Below are 16,493 nucleotides of genomic sequence, written 5' to 3'. Positions count from 1 at the left end.
CAAAAAAACTACTTGGTGAAGGAATGCCTGACTTTAAGCCTACATAGTAGTTACAGCTGAATTTCTGCCCCACAACCTCCTACCTCCTTATCTCACCACATGTGGACTACAATTAATTTGCAGCTATTTTCAAATCTGTTATAGCCTAGAACAGCAATCTGTTTCTTTTCAATTTGATCAAGGAATGACCATGCTTTAACTTAGACTTCATAGGCAGCTGGGCTATTCAGAGGATCAGGTTATGTAAGCAGAGATTTCAACGGAAGGAAGAAATCTTGGCATTTTATAATCTAGTCCAAGAGCTTCCACTAAATGTTCAGAATGAGATCGTTGCCTACCCTATTCCTAGGCCCTCAGGGACCCTTTCGAACCTTCCCCACTACCCCTTTATGCAATGCCCCCTCAATCCTCGGGGGGACTTTCCACGTTCCACCTAAGTTTGTCCATCTGGAGTTAAGTCACTGAGTTCCCAAGAGTTGTGACAGCGGACTGCTCCATCAGAAAGGTAGACGATGGGGCAAGGAAGTTAAGACAAAGGAGAACACAGCCGCCTTCTTGGCTCTTACACACTGAACACAAAACCCTAACAGAAAACTCTTGTCGCATAAACTCACAAATAAAGAAGGAAATGATATCACGAAGGTATGAATATGTATAACATTATGGGGACAAGGTAAATAAAGTAAGAGTTCCCAAATCATACAAATGAGCAACAAGTGATAAATTGTCATTCAGTATATCTGTCTTCTCTCATTTTCCTGGCTTACAATTCCAATTTTACAAATAATGACACAACTGCCAAATATTGTTTCATTTCTACATTCTTCGTTCAGTATGGGGATCATAGATTTTTCACCACAGATAGTGGGAAATGAACCTAAGAAGGTGAAGAACAACTGGCTTCCATAACTACGGATCACTTCTTTAAATCTACTTACAGAAGTATGTACGAAAATAAACCAAGTCATAATTCAATAAGACTCAGAGGGGATGAGGGTATAGTGAAGTTGACATAGCTGTAAGTCACATTTAAAGACAGTTTTAAAAAACAACATTAACTTTAGGACCAGTGAGTTCACATCTAAGAAACGACTCTAAAGAAATTGTTTGACATCAGAACAAAGATGGGAACTCAAAGATACTGGTTATGATATTATTTATAATGTTAGCAGTATTGTCAACCATCCATAATTACTGGATATCTGTAAGATGCTAATATTATGCAATTAGTAAACACTTTCAAAATAATATAATCATTTAAAAATAAAATATAAAGTTTAGGGAAATCATAAGTTATAAAATGGGGGGGCTGGCACTGTGGGGCAGCAGGTAAAGCTGCTGCCTACAATGCCAACATCCCATATGGAGGCTATTTCACGTCCTGGTTGCTCTACTTCCAATCCAGCTCTCTGCTAATGGCCTGGGAAAAGCAGCAGAAAATAGTCGAAGGGTTTGGGCTCCTGCCATCCATGTGGGAGAACTGGAAGAAGCTCCTGACTTCAGTCTGGCCCAGCTCTGGCCATTGTGGAGGGTGAATCAGTGGATGGAAGATTCTCTTTCTGTCTCTTCCTCTATCTAACTCTTTCAAATAAATAAATAAATCTTTAAAAATTATACAACAGCATTAACCAATTGTTTAAATTCCATTATGTGATTACCATATTTCTCATTCCATTAAGTCAGGATTATGATCTGATTATTTTCATGCTACATTATTCTCTAAAACCTTCTCACAATCTAACTTGCTTTAATAGGAATTACTTGACTTTTCTAAACAATAAATATGAATAAAAACTAAATTGATGGGCTCAACAGAAGATTGGAGGGAACAGAACAGAAAATGACTAAACTGGAAGACAGAACAACAGAAATCACACAATTTGAAAAAACAGAGATTGAGCCACCCCCTGAGATATGGGCATCCCATATGGGCACTGGTTCAAGTCCCAACTGCTCCACTTATAATCCAGCCCCCTGCTGATGTGCCTGGGAAAGCAGTGCAAGTTGGCCCAAGTGCTTGGGTGTTGCTACCCATGTGGTAGACCAATATCGAGTTTCTGGTTCTTGGCTTCAGGCTGGCTCAGCCCTGGCTGTTACAGCCATTTGGGGAATGAACCAGTGGATAAAGGCATCTTTCTATCTTTCTTTCTCTCTCCCTCTCCTTTCCTCTCTCCTCCTTCCCCTCTCTCTACAATTCTTCCTTTCAAACAAACTAATCTTTTAAAAAAGAAAAACAAATAAAATAAACCGAAAGAAATAAAGTCACAGGATAGTTGATGCATCTCAAGTTTTACAGAATATACAAATGCACACATTCAGGAAGTGAGTAAAATCCAAATAGGATAAACCCAACATTTTCTTCACTAAGACACATTATTGTCATAATACCAATGCTGGCAAGGATATGGAGCAACTGGAACTTTCAATGATTGTTAATGACAGTGCAAAATAGTACAGCCACTTTGGAAGACAGTTTGGCGCCTTCTTAGAAAATTAAATAAACCCTTACCACATGATATAGCAATGTTCCCCCCTTGCTATTCATCTGAAGGAATTGGAAATCCTGCATAAATATGCTTCCAGAAGATGTATTCATGGTTGCTAAAATTTGGAAGCAACCAAGATATCCTTTGTGGTATACCCAGTCAGCAAAATATTAATCAGCACCAAAGAGAAATGAGTTAGAAAGACATGAAATAATGTTAAATACATATTACTAACTGAAATAAATCTAAATGAAAAGACTTTATACTGTAGAATTCTATGCATTTGATACTTTGGAAAAGGCACAGCTATGCAGACAGTAAAAAGTTCAGTGGTTGCCAGGGGTTGGGTGGAGGGAGATTTGAAGAAGAAAGGCACAGAGGACTTTTAGGGAAGTGAAACTGCTGTGTATCGGAGTACAATGGCAGACACATGTCATCACACATTTGTCTAAACTCACAGAACCTATAATACTAAGCCTGATATAAAATAATCATGAACTCAGAGTGATAATGATAGGTCCATGTAGGTACATCGGTTCTAAGAAATTCATCACTCTGGTGGGTGATGTTATTTTCAGAGGCTGTGATTATGTGAGAACAGATGGTATATAGGAAATTTCTGTTCTGTTCACTCAGTGTTGCTGTGACCCTAAAACTACTGTAGAAAATAAAACCCATTGAAAATGAACATATGACCCACCTATAAACTTGTCATAAAAAGTTATATCAAGTATAACTTAGAAATAAAAGGATAGAAAAAGATACTGCATGCAAACTTCAACACAAAGTAAGCAAATGTGGCTACATTAATATCATACTAAGAAGTTTTGACTGGGGGGGGGCATTATATAACAATAAAAGTATAAATCCACCAAGGAGACGCAGCAATTCTAAATGTGTGTGTCCCAAATAACAGAACTTCAAAACATAAAAGGAAAAACTGGAAGACTAAAATTAAAAAACAGAAACATCCACAATTACATTTGGAGATCTCCACAATTTATCTCTAACTAGAAAAAAAAAAGCCACAAACAAAAAATTTGTAAGGATACAAAATTGACAGTATCAACTGAGAGGATGTAAGCCCCATTTACTCACACTTCAACAGCAGTAGAATAAATACATTCTTTTCAAGTGCCCTTGGAACATACATCAAGATGCACCATAAAACGAAACTCAGCAAATTAGAAAATAACTGGAGGGGCCAGAGATATGGAATAGAAGGTAAAGCCATTGCCTGTGATGCCAGCATCCCATATGGACACCAGTTAAAATCCCAGCTGCTCCACTTATGATCCAGCTCCCTGCTAATGTGCCTAAGAAATCAGCAGAAGATGCCCAAGTGCTTGGGCCATGGGAGACCCAGAAGAAGCTCCTGGCTTCAGAATAGGCCAGTTCTAGCAGTTGAGGCCTTATAGGGCAGTAAACCAGCAAGTGGAAGACCTGTCTCTCTCTCTCTCCTCTCTAGTTTTGCCTTTCAAATAAATAAATAATTTTTTTAAAAAAAGAACTGAAATCATATCAAATATGATTAAGTACAATGCACCAAATACATCCTCCAATTATAGAATAAAAGTTGAAATCGTTAATAGAAGGATAATAGGAAAATACCCAAAGGTCAAAAAAAAGAAGAAAGTATGCTTCTAACTAATCTGTGAGACAAAGAGGAAGAATCAAGAGAATTTTTTAAAACATCTTAAAAATGAAGATATATAAAATATGTGAATAGAAATAAAGCAGTGTAGACAGGAAAAACTATCTCAGAAAAGACGTGTGTGAGGAAAGAGGAAAACTGTAATCTAGCCATCTGCCTGAAGAAAAGCAAAAATAAACAAAAATCCAAAACAATAAGAAGGAAGGAAAAATAAAGAACAAAACAGAAATCAATGAAACTGGAAATAGAGAAAAATCAATGAAACAAAAGGCTGTTTTTTAAAAGATAAAATTAAGAAACTTCAAGCAAGAGAGAGGATTCAAATAACCATTATCAGGAATGAAAGAGCAGACATAAATATACTTTCTGCAGACATCAAAGGATAGTAAGAGAGCATTGAGGAGAACTCCGCACTCAGTTGAGCAATTCAGATGAAATGGAGCGATTCCTCAAAACACAAACCGCCAACTCGCCCCACATGAAATAATGTAAAAGCCCTACAGCTATTAAGAAAACCAATGTCATAATGCTAAAAAAAAAAAAAAGAAATCTTCAAGCCCAGATGATTTCACTGAATTGTATCAAACGTTTAAAGAAGAATTTTAACACCAATTCAATATCACTGCTTCCAGAATATAGAAGAGGAAATACTTTCCAACTCATTGACCCTGATGGGAAAAAAAAATCAGATGAAGAAAGTACAAAACTAGAAAATACAGATTACTATCTCATGAATGTACATGTAAAATTCCTTCACAAAATGTTAACAAATGGAATTCAGTGATATATAAAAAGAATTATCTGCCATAACCAAATAGGGTTTATTTCAGCGATTCAAAGCTGGTTTAATATTTGAAAATCAATCAATGTAGAGATAATAATGTAAACAGACAAAAGAAGAAAAATCTCAATCATATCAATTGCTGCAGAAAAGACATTTGACGAGAAAATTCGACACTTATCTGTTATAAAAAACTCTCAAAAATTGCAATACAGGCAAACCTTCTCAACTTGAAAAAGAACACCCGTAAAGATGTTACAACTAATGTTATATTTAGGGGTTAAAGAATCAATAATTACTCCCTAAAACAGGAAACAAGGCAAAGATATCTGCTCTCACAACTCCTGCTCAACATCGTGCTGAAAGTTCTAGCCAGTGCAGTAAGTTCAAGAAAAAGCAGCAAAAGGCAAACAGATGGAAAAGGAATAGAACTTTGTTTGCAGAAGACATTACTATCTACACAGAAAAATCTCAATGGATCAACAAAAACAAGACTCCTAGAGTGAGTGAGTTCACCAAGGTTGGAAGACACATACTTCACATTTCCAAATCAATTCTATTTCTATATTATTAGCAATGGTTTTTTGAACACAAAAATCACATATACTTTACCATTTATAATTGCTTATCAAAAAAGGAAAAGAAGGAAGGGAGAAAATGGGAACAGGAAAGAAAGGAATGAAAGACTGACTTTAGTGTAAATTGAACAAACTATGTGCTGCACTTCTATGAAAGTGGATGACAGAAACCAAAGACTAAACAAATAGATAACCAAATATTCCTGAATTGGAAGACATAATGAAATAAATACATCAATATTCCCCAAGCAGATGTACAGCTTTAAAGCAATTCTTATCAAAATCTGTACAAGATAATTTGTAGTTATCACAGATTATTCTAAAATTTACATGGAAAGACAAAATAATGGAAACTTCCAAAACCGTGTTGGAAAAGGAGAAATGTGAGGAATAATTTTAACAGATTTGAAGATTTACAATAATCAAGAATGCGGTTAACAGTGCAGCAATGAGCACATCGATCATGAAACAGAATAAAGAGCCTAGAAATACAGACAACAACAAATGGGGTTGCAATGATTATATCAGTAATAATAATAAAACAGAAAAAGGAACTTGGATCTAAACACCACATCTTACATAAAAATTAACTAAAAATGGATCACGGTCCTATACGTGAAACTATACGCCTGTTGAAAAAAACATAGGAAAAACCCTCCAGGACACTGGGTGTGGTGGAAAGCTCTGGGACATGACACCAAGAACATGATTCAATGTTTACCCTGACACTATGCACTGTATATATGTAAAGAAACACGACATGGTATCCCTTAAAAATGTACAGATTTTATGTGTTAGTTATAAATAAAAGGGAAAAATTTATGCCATGTTTACGGTGAATTTGAATCCCATGGTTCCTAATGATTTGATCATTCGTGTTTATTTGAAGTTATATAGCTTATTCATATGTCCTAAGGATAAATGTTTCTTTAAAAGTAAATTTGTAGAGGTTCATTATATACTAAAATGACATCATCAATAAAAAATATTGAACAGCTGGATCTTATAAAAACTTAAAAAAATTGTTTTTGGGGCCGGCGCCGTGGCTCAATAGGCTAATCCTCCACCTAGCGGCACCGGCACACTGGGTTCTAGTCACGGTCGGGGGGCCGGATTCTGTCCCGGTTGCCCCTCTTCCAGGACATCTCTCTGCTGTGGCCCGGGAAGGCAGTGGAGGATGGCCCAAGTGCTAGGGCCCTGCACCCCATGGGAGACCAGGAGAAGCACCTGGCTTCTGCCATCGGATCAGCGCGGTGCGCCGGCAGCAGCGTGCCAGCCACAGCGGCCATTGGAGGGTGAACCAACGGCAAAAGGAAGACCTTTCTCTCTCTCTCTCTCTCTCTCTCTCTCTCACTATCCACTCTGCCTGTCAAAAAAAAAAAAAATTGTTTTTGGGCAAGATCTTATTAGGAGTACTAAAAGCCACTATACAGACAAGGAGAAATGTTTATAATCTTCATATCCCTTCTCTAGAATATATAAAAAGCTCTCAAAATTTAAAATTAAAAATCCAACAAGAAAATGAGAAAACAAATCTATAGGGACAGATTAGACAGGTGGTTGCCTGGGGTTTGGGAGGGGGTATGAAGGAGAAATCACAGGGGAACAAAAAATCTATTGTGGGTATGGAATCGTTCATTATCTGGATCATGGTGATGGTTTCATGAGCGCACATGCTTGTCCAAGGTTACAGCTCGTATACTTAAAACAATACAATCTTTGTATAGATTACAGTTCCAATAAGTTTTTAATTCTAAATAGATGTCTACTAAGGACCCACAATAAACACTTGACCAATTGAGACAACGAAAGTAAATGAGACCCACCAAATACCCTCAGGATCTGGTAGGCAGGAGGGAAAAGCAAATGATAAATAATTATAGCAGCTGTTTATTTAGTACTCCCATGCACTAAACATAAGCAGTCTCAGAGTGTTTCTACCTCTGACTTCCCTCCGACGGTTGAAATCTGTGTTTACTAAACCTGTAAGCACATCAGACTGACCTGTCGGCTTTCTCGAAAAGGTGCTTCCCAAACCATTATGAAAATGAACAGTTCAGGATACCAAAGGGACAGGACTGAAGCTTTCACGTTTCGAAGATGGAGAAATAGTTAATGTATGATAAAATGCACCCCTTTAAAGTATAGAATCCACTGTGTGTTAGCATTCCACAGGAGAAACGGCTACTTAACAGGAATGCTTTTATGACACATCAGGTAAAGCTGCTGCCCGAAATGCCAGCAGCCCGGAGGGTACCAGGTGGAGTCCTCATTCCACTTCCAATCCAGCTCCCTGCTCATGTCCTGGAAAAAGCAGCGGAAGATAGCCAGGTGCTTAGGCCTCTGCCACCCACATGGGAGACTGCGATGAAGCTCCTGGCTTCAGCCTGGCCCACTCCTGGTTAATGCAGCCATCTGAGCAGTGAACCAGTGGATGGGAGACCCAACTGCCTCTCCCTCTCCGTAACTCTTTCAAAATAATAAATCTTAAAACAAAAAAACTCTACTTAAGTCTACTTAAGTCCTTTGCCCTTTCTTAGACTGAGCTATAATTTTTGTTACGCTTTTCAGCACTCCTAGACACTAGACCCTTACCAGATGTTTGATTTCACATATTATATCACATTCTGTGGATTAGGCTTCTACTTTCTTGATAGTATCCATTAACCCTCAGAGGTATTCATTTTGATGAGGTTCAATACATCAACCATTTTCAGCGCTTGTGCTTCAGGTACGCAGTCCTAGATCACAAGGATATATACTTATTTTTTCTAAGAGTTTTGCAGTTTCAGCAATCATATTTAGGTTTTTGGCCCATTATAAGTTAATTTTGGAATATAGTCTGGGGTAGAGGTTCAACTTTGTTGTTTTTAATATGTATAGTCAGTTGCCTCAGCACTGTTGAGTAGAAAGGAATCATCTTACCTGCTGAATTATCTTGGCATCTTTTTCAAAAACCTACTGATAATGATGAATAGGTTTATTTCAGAGATCTATACTGTGGGGAGCAACCCGGACTGGACTGAGTTACTGGAATTAAGACTTATTCTATGCATCTGCTCTCCCACAATATGGCGCTGGGAGAGGAGAAAACAGCTTCTACGCAGCTGCCTCTTGCCAACTTGAGTGATGACCTCCAGGAGCTGATCCTGCTCCTGATTGGAGGAGAGCAGCGTACTCGGCGTGTGGGCAGCCAAGTTGGGATTGGCAGAGGAGGACTATAAAGGAGGAGAGAGACGGCATGCACCAGGAACATCTAAGGGGAACATCTATCTGAAGGAACACCTGTGCAGCCCCCGAGAGAGCCAGCCGGCGGGGTGCCGCTCCCCCGCGGAAGTGGGAAATGTGGCAGGGGGAACCACCCTTCCACGGAGGTGGAAGGGTCGGTAGCCAACCCGGGAAGAACCAGCAGCAAACCCAGGAAGGGCCGAGCAGACAAAAGAACAGCGCAGGGTCCTGTGTCGTTCCTCCACGAAGACGGGGAGCGACATAATGGTGCCGTGACTCGGATATGAAGCCTAGGCAGGGTTTAGTGTCGTTCCTCCATGAAGAGGGGGAGCGACACTATACAGCTCACCTCATGCCAATATCAGAGTCTTGAATGCTACAGTTTTCAAGTAAGTCTTGAAATTAGGAAGCATGAGCCTCTTTTTTTTCTTTTTCAGGATTCTTTCATGGGAAAAAGCCAGCTGGAAATTTGTAGACAATTTGGAGGACACTGCCATCTTAAAACTGTCTTTCTTTTCCATTTATGTATACTTTATACTTTCTGACAACATGTTACAGGTTTTCTTAGTAAAGTCCTTTAATTTTTTGTAATATTTATATCAATTTATTTTATTATTATTGCTATTTTATAAATTATTTTATCCTTTTTAGAATATCTGTTCCTAGTGTATAGAAATCCAGTTAATTTTAAAAATGTATCCTGGGGGCCAGCGCTGTAACATAGCAGGTTAAAGCTGCCACCTGCAGTGCCAGCATCCTATATGGGCGCCGGTTCAAGTCCTGGCTGCTCTACTTTTGATCCAGCTCTCTGCTATGGACTGAGAAAGCAGTGGAAGATGACCCAGGACCTTGGGCTCCTGCACCCATGTGCGAGACCTGGAAAAAGCTTCTGGCTCCTGGATTCGGACTGGTGCAGCTCCAGCTGTTGAAGCTATTGGGGAAATGAACCAGTGGATGGAAGACTTCTTTCTCTCTCTGCCTCTGCTTCTCTGTAAACCTGCCTTTCAAATACATAAATAAATCTTTAAAAAATATATTGTTTACCCAGCAAGTTTGCTGAACTCAGTCATTAGCTCTAGATTTTCTTTTGTGAATTCCTTGGAATTTTCAACATGCAAAATTTATCATATGCAAATATTCAGTTTATTTCTGCTTTTACAATCTAGATAGTCTTTTACTTCCATTTCTTGACTAAACGCCTAGCCAGAACCCCCAGTACAATGCTGAGTATATGTTGTAAGAGTAGATATCCTAGAGCCGGCGCCGTGGCTCAATAGGCTAATCCTCCACCTTGCGGCGCCGGCACACGGGGTTCTAGTCCCGGTTGGGGCGCCGGATTCTGTCCCGGTTGCCCCTCTTCCAGGCCAGCTCTCTGCTATGGCCAGGGAGTGCAGTGGAGGATGGCCCAGGTGCTTGGGCCCTGCACCCCATGGGAGACCAGGAAAAGCACCTGGATCCTGGCTCCTGCCATCGGATCAGCGCGGTGCGCTGGCTGCAGCGGCGGCCATTGGAGGGTGAACCAACGGCAAAGGAAGACCTTTCCCTCTCTGTCTCTCTCTCTCTCACTGTCCACTCGGCCTGTCAAAAATAAAAAAAAAATAAAAAAAAAAAAAGAGTAGATATCCTTATCTTGTTCCTGAGGTTGGAAGAGTTTTAAATCTTGAGCATTAATGTACCTATGTGTATTTGGAGATGGTTCTCAGGGTGACGTCGTCCCCTATTAGATCAAGTTTACCAAGTACTTTATGACAGAATATTAGGATTTCCAAACTGTTTTTTTCTGTCTATTGAGATGATCGTGTGGGTTTTGTCATTTATTCAATTAATATTGTATATTACCTCAATTTTCATATGCTAAGTCAACCTTGTGGTTCAGTGATAAATCCCACATGGTCATGGAATGTAACACTTCTGTTGTTTGCTGCTGAGTTTAGCTTGCCAGCATTTTGCAGTATTGTATGTCCATATTCATACAGAGAACTGGTCCTTTGTTTTACTGATGTATCTCTGGTTTTGGTTTTACTGTAATAATGGTCTTACAGAATGAGTTTAATGGGTGCAAGTACAGCTCTATGGCTCCCTCTGAACACTGCTCTTGCTGTATCCTGTCAGTTTATCAAACATGGATTTTTCTTTCATTCATAAAAAATTATGTAATTTCTTTGGCTATTGATCTGTATATTGTCAAATCTCCACATTGATGGACACCCCCAAACTTCCTTAAGTTACTGATATTCACTTTCATCAGTCTCATTCCACTGTAGTCAGCAAATCTACTTTATATTTTATCGTAGAACAGTCACAACGAAATTGCTATCAGCGAACACATGTCTATCCTGAATAATGTTCCAGTGCATTTGAGACTAAGGACTCTGCTTTCTTGCGTTGAGACTCATGGTGGTTAACTATGAGTCTAATGTAGGTCAGAATTTTATTTGTTTATATAGTTGTCTTTTAAATTTAATGAGAAAAATGTGTTTCAAAATGAGTGTTTTGGGGATGGCGCTGTGGGGTAGTGGGTAAGCTGCCGCCTGCAGAGCCTGCATTCCACGGGGGGGCCAGTTAGAGTCCTGGCTGCTCCACTTCTGATCCAGCTCTCTGCTATGCCTTGGGAAAGCAGTAGAAAATGATCCAAATCTTTGGGCCCCCGTACTTGTGTGTGAGACCTGGAAGAAACTCCTAGCTCCTGGCTTTAGATCGGCCCATCTCCAGCCATAGCAGCCATTTGGAGAGTGAACCAATGGATCGAAGACTTCTTTCTCTCTGCCTCTGCCTCTCTGTAGCTCTGCCTTTCAAATAAATCAATCTTTTAAAACAGTGTTTTACTTACTTACTATCCACTATCTAGTTTTTGTATTATTGAAAAGGGGTACTGAAGTTCAATTATTTTTGCTGGCTTATTTATTACTTCTCTTTAATTGTATCACTTTCTGTTTCATGTATTTGCATCCCCTGCTGATAGGTACATATGTGTCTATTAAAAAAAAATCTTGATGGATTGACTTATTCTGCTTTTTTGTCTGCAGTAACAATTTGTTTTTACTTAAAATTCATTTTGCCTAATAGTAGTACTACCACTCCAGTTCTATGTTGGTTACTCTTCATATCCTGTATCTTTCTGTATACATTTACTTTTTACCTGCATGTCTCTGAATACAAAGTATGTCTCTTTCAGACACAAAAATTCAAATTATTTTGTCCAGCTTATTAATCTTTGCATTCTCACTTAAATATTTAATTCATATAATGTGTAATATAACATATGATTTATATCTGCCAACATATCTATGCTCTCTGTAAATCTTAATGTGTTCCTCTAATCCTTCTTATTGCCTTCTAAATTTGTTAAATATTCTCCAATATACCTTTCCTTTTTAAAACTGTTTTATAAATTTGGGAGCTAATATTAAATACCTGTACATTTTTACGTGTCAAAGGGCAATATTTCAACAGATATACACATCATAAACCAATCATACCAGGCAATTCATTTATGAGAGACTATACTTGCTCTTCTGTTTCGTCAAAACCAAAATCAATGACCTTCACATGACTGTGTTCTGGGTACTCATTATCGAATTCCCCCACCCCCAACCTGTCCTAGTCTCTTAATCATTACTTTACTTCATATGGACTATATATATATATATACCCACACACACATATAATACATACATTTTTTCAGATTTTTATATATGAGAGAAAATGTGTGTGTGTCTGGCTTATTTCACGTAACATAATGATCTCCAATTCCATCAGTCTTGCTGCAAATGTCAGAAATTTCATTCTATTTTATGGTTGAGTCTAGTATCATTTTAACTTTCTTATTTATAGAGCTACATAGGAGATTAAAATTAACATATTGATTTATAGAAATCTTGAATTGATATTAATTTAAATCAAAAGTATACAAAAACGTTGCTTATAATATAGACCTGTGTTTCCACCCTCTTTGAGCAATTATTGCAATATAAACTCTAACTGTGTACACATCAACACATATTTATGGTCATTTACTCAGGTGTCTTTCAAATCAAACAGAGAAAAATGAGTTATAAACACAAGATATATTTATACCATCACTACCTAGCTGGTTATCTACTGGTTCTATTTATTTCTTTATAGATTCAGGTTTCTGTCTACTATCCTTTCATTTCACATATAGAACTCTCTCTTTTTTTTTTTTTTTTTTTTTTTTTTTACAGGCAGAGTGGATAGTGAGAGAGAGAGACAGAAAGGTCTTCCTTTGCTGTTGGTTCACCCTCCAATGGCCGCCACGGCCGGCGCACCGCGCTGATCCGATGGCAGGAGCCAGGTGCTTCTCCTGGTCTCCCATGGGGTGCAGGGCCCAAGCACTTGGGCCATCCTCCACTGCACTCCCTGGCCACAGCAGAGAGCTGGCCTGGAAGAGGGGCAACCGGGACAGAATCCAGTGCCCCGACCGTGACTAGAACCCAGAGTGCCGGTGCCGCTAGGTGGAGGATTAGCCTATTGAGCCGTGGCGCCGGCCCATATAGGACTCTCTTTAGTATTTATTATAGGACATATTTTCTAGCAATGATAAATACATTTTCCTTTCACTTTTGTAAGATAATTTTGCTGGATACAGATTTCTTGAGTGAAAGTCTTTTCTTTCTATGGTTTGAAATGCTTCCTCAGTGTCTTCTATTCTTCAGTTTTCTGCCAAGAAATCAGCTGTTAAGCTGATGCAGGATATTTTCCGTGTGATAAGTTGGTTCTTTCCTTTGCATTCAAGGTTCTCTCACTGGATTCTGATCTCAACAGTTCAATTATAATGAGTGTAGGTATAGATTTCCTTGAATTCATCCTACTTGCAGTTTATTGAAGTTTGTGAGTGTGCAAATCAATATTTTTATACAATCTGGAAGTCTCTACCCACTATGTTGACAACAGTTCTATTATGCTTTCTCCTAAGACTTCCATTTTGCACATGTTGATATATTTGTTACCTTGAGAGTCCCTGATCATCAGGAAGATTTTCTTCACTGTTTTCCTTTTCGGTCTTTCAAACTGGATAAGCTCAGTCAACTTATTTCAAGTCCATTGCTTCTTTCTCCCATCTGCTTGAATCAGATGTTAAAATGCTTTAGCGAGTTTTTCACCTTCAGTTATAAGAATTTCTAACTGCAAACCTTATATTCATTTTATGATCTCTCTCTTCCTATTTTTTTTTCCTGAAGAAGCATTCTCTGCTCTAATGCTCCAGAGATGATTCCTTCTACTTTATTGAACAAACGTAAAATGGTTTAAAATCTTTGGTAACTCAACATCTGGACATCCTCAAGAAAGTTTTTTTGAGGATATCCAGGGCTTTATTTTGTAATGCAGAGGCCACACTGTGGCCCCAACCCCACTTCCCACCCTGCACTTCTTAAATGTTTATCACTCTAGGAGACCCAGCAATCCCCTTCATGATCTTTTGAAGATCATTGAACTGGAAAATTATACCCTTATTTCTCAAACAGATCAATAGCATTACTTACAGAATTCATTTTACAGATAGCAAAATTATATTAAAATTTTCACTAAACTAACTTTAGCAATGAAATTGAAGCAAGGAAAATATAAAAACAGAAATATTTTATTGATTTTTTTCCTATGTTTGGTCCATATTACTTTTCTTTCATTGCCTGTCATTTTATTGAAAACTGGATATATTAAGTGATTATAATGTGACAACTCTTGGAAAGCACAGTTCCCTCAGGTTTGCCATTGTTACTGTTTATTCAGTAACTTTTTTGAACTAGTTCCATAAAATTTGTGGCTACTAAAGCCTGATGTATTAGTTCTGGTGTCAGCTAATGGCCTAGAATTAATGAATCTGCCAGTCTTTGCTGATGAGCTCCGTGAGTGTGCTGGGGCACACTTTCTAAACATAACCAGGTAGTAGACAGCTCTGCTTTAGTGTTCACTCCTTGCTTATGTACAGCCTCAAAGTCAATCAGAGGTGAGAACTTGCAGCAAGCTTAGATTTTTTCCTGAGCGTGTACACATGCTTACTGGAACTTTTCAAAGACCCTATGAACATCTAATTCTCTATTCTATCCTTTTTATCTCTTTTATTAGCTCATATTTTCCCCAACTGATATCTATTGCCCCAGGCAGCCCCAAGGCTAAGCAATTACTTCTAAAATTTTCAACAAATGCTCCAAGGGAAAAGTCTTCCTGGACTGGGAAATCTCTGTACTAGGTCAAATGAAGATATTCTTGAAAGTGGAATATTTTTCTGAACCATCAGATAAAATAATGATAATTATCTGGCAATAAGACTCTGAAGGAGCCCCACCCTGTTCTCTCTGCTTAGTGATTGACAAGCTGGTGGTTTTCCAGGCTCGCAGGGTCCCAGGGAGTTGGTTCAAGGGGCAGGGAAACAGATGGCACAGAGCAGCTAGCTCAATGGCTTCTGAACCAAGATCCAGACTACTTTAAAAATAAATTTCCCCTGGATTGCTATTTAAAATCTTTAATCTCCAAGACTATAAAAAAGTCATTTTTGGCAACTTTTGGCAGCTTTATCCCTATTTTCATGTAGAAGAAGGTTTATAGTATTATTATATTTATTATAGTATTTTCACCATGAAACTGAGGGTTCACATGTGACAATGTTCTTCAGTCTTCTATTGCATATTCCTGGTACAGAACTACTGTTTGGGGGATCCTATTCCAAAATATGGCTTGGAAATAGACATACCTCTTCTCCTTCCCAAAATGTACAATATGGTAAATAAATTTATTTAGGCATAAATCCATGCTTACAAAAATGCAAGGAGGAGACAACCATTTGAATATGAAAAATAAATGAGCAAGAACTAATGACTTGGCAGAATCTACAAAATGCAAATCTGAGTCAACATAGAGGAAACCAAGACAAAGTCCAGAAAGCTTACAAATTGGAGGAAAAGATGAGCTGCAACCGAAGCGTAAGTGAGGTTAAAACTGGAGTCACTGGGTACAGGCTCCCCACGTAGGATCTCTGTCCTTAATGTGTTTTACTATGAAACTTAAAAATACTACTAGTCAAACAATACCTTATACCTTGTGCGGTTGTATGAGGGAAGCCTGTTGAAATCCTTGCTTAGTATATACTAAGTTGATCTTCTGTATATGAAGGTAACTGAAAATGAAACTCGATGAAGGGCGGGATGGGAGAGGGAGTGGGAGAGGGAGGGGGAGGGCCACGGGAGGGAGGGAGGTTGGGGGGGGGAGCCACAACAATACAAAAGTTGCACTTTGTAAATTCACATTTATTAAATAATAATAAAAAAAAAACAGAAGGATGTGAATAAAGTCTTTGAAAGAATCATTCGTGAGGGGCTAGCACTGTGGCATAGTGGGCTGAGCCTCCACCTGCAGCACTGGCATCCCATATGGGCGCTGGTTCAGTCCCAGCTACTCCACTTCCAATTCAGCTTTCTGCCAGAGCCTAGGAAAGCAGTAGACGATGACTCATGTGCTTGGGCACCTGCACCCGCACGGGAGACCTGAAAAAGCTCCAGACTCCTGGTTTTGGATTAGACCAGCTCCAGCCATTGTGGACATTTGGGAGTGAACTAGCAGATGGAAGACCCCTCTCCCTCTCCCTCCCTGACTTCCAAATAAAATAAGTAAGTCTTAAAAAGAAATCATTCTCCAGGGAGGACAAACCAGAAAGACTCTGACAAACACAGGTACAACTAGAACAGAGGTAATATACTGAAAACAGACACGAGGCTAAGAGTACATGACCTGCTAGCCCCTCTCCCATC

General features: G+C 38.8%; 1 protein-coding gene across 1 annotated transcript in view; it reads right to left on the bottom strand.

The window, feature by feature from the left end:
- The window catches only part of CHRNA7 (cholinergic receptor nicotinic alpha 7 subunit), a 132,380-nt gene that overhangs the window by 83,823 nt on the left and 32,064 nt on the right, over positions 1-16,493 (bottom strand). The gene's annotated exons all lie outside the window — the stretch shown is intronic.

Source organism: Oryctolagus cuniculus, chromosome 12 (assembly GCF_964237555.1).
Source record: "Oryctolagus cuniculus chromosome 12, mOryCun1.1, whole genome shotgun sequence".
Taxonomy (NCBI): domain Eukaryota; kingdom Metazoa; phylum Chordata; class Mammalia; order Lagomorpha; family Leporidae; genus Oryctolagus; species Oryctolagus cuniculus.
The sequence above is the reverse complement of the archived record's forward strand: the minus strand, read 5'-3'. Positions and strand labels throughout refer to the sequence as shown.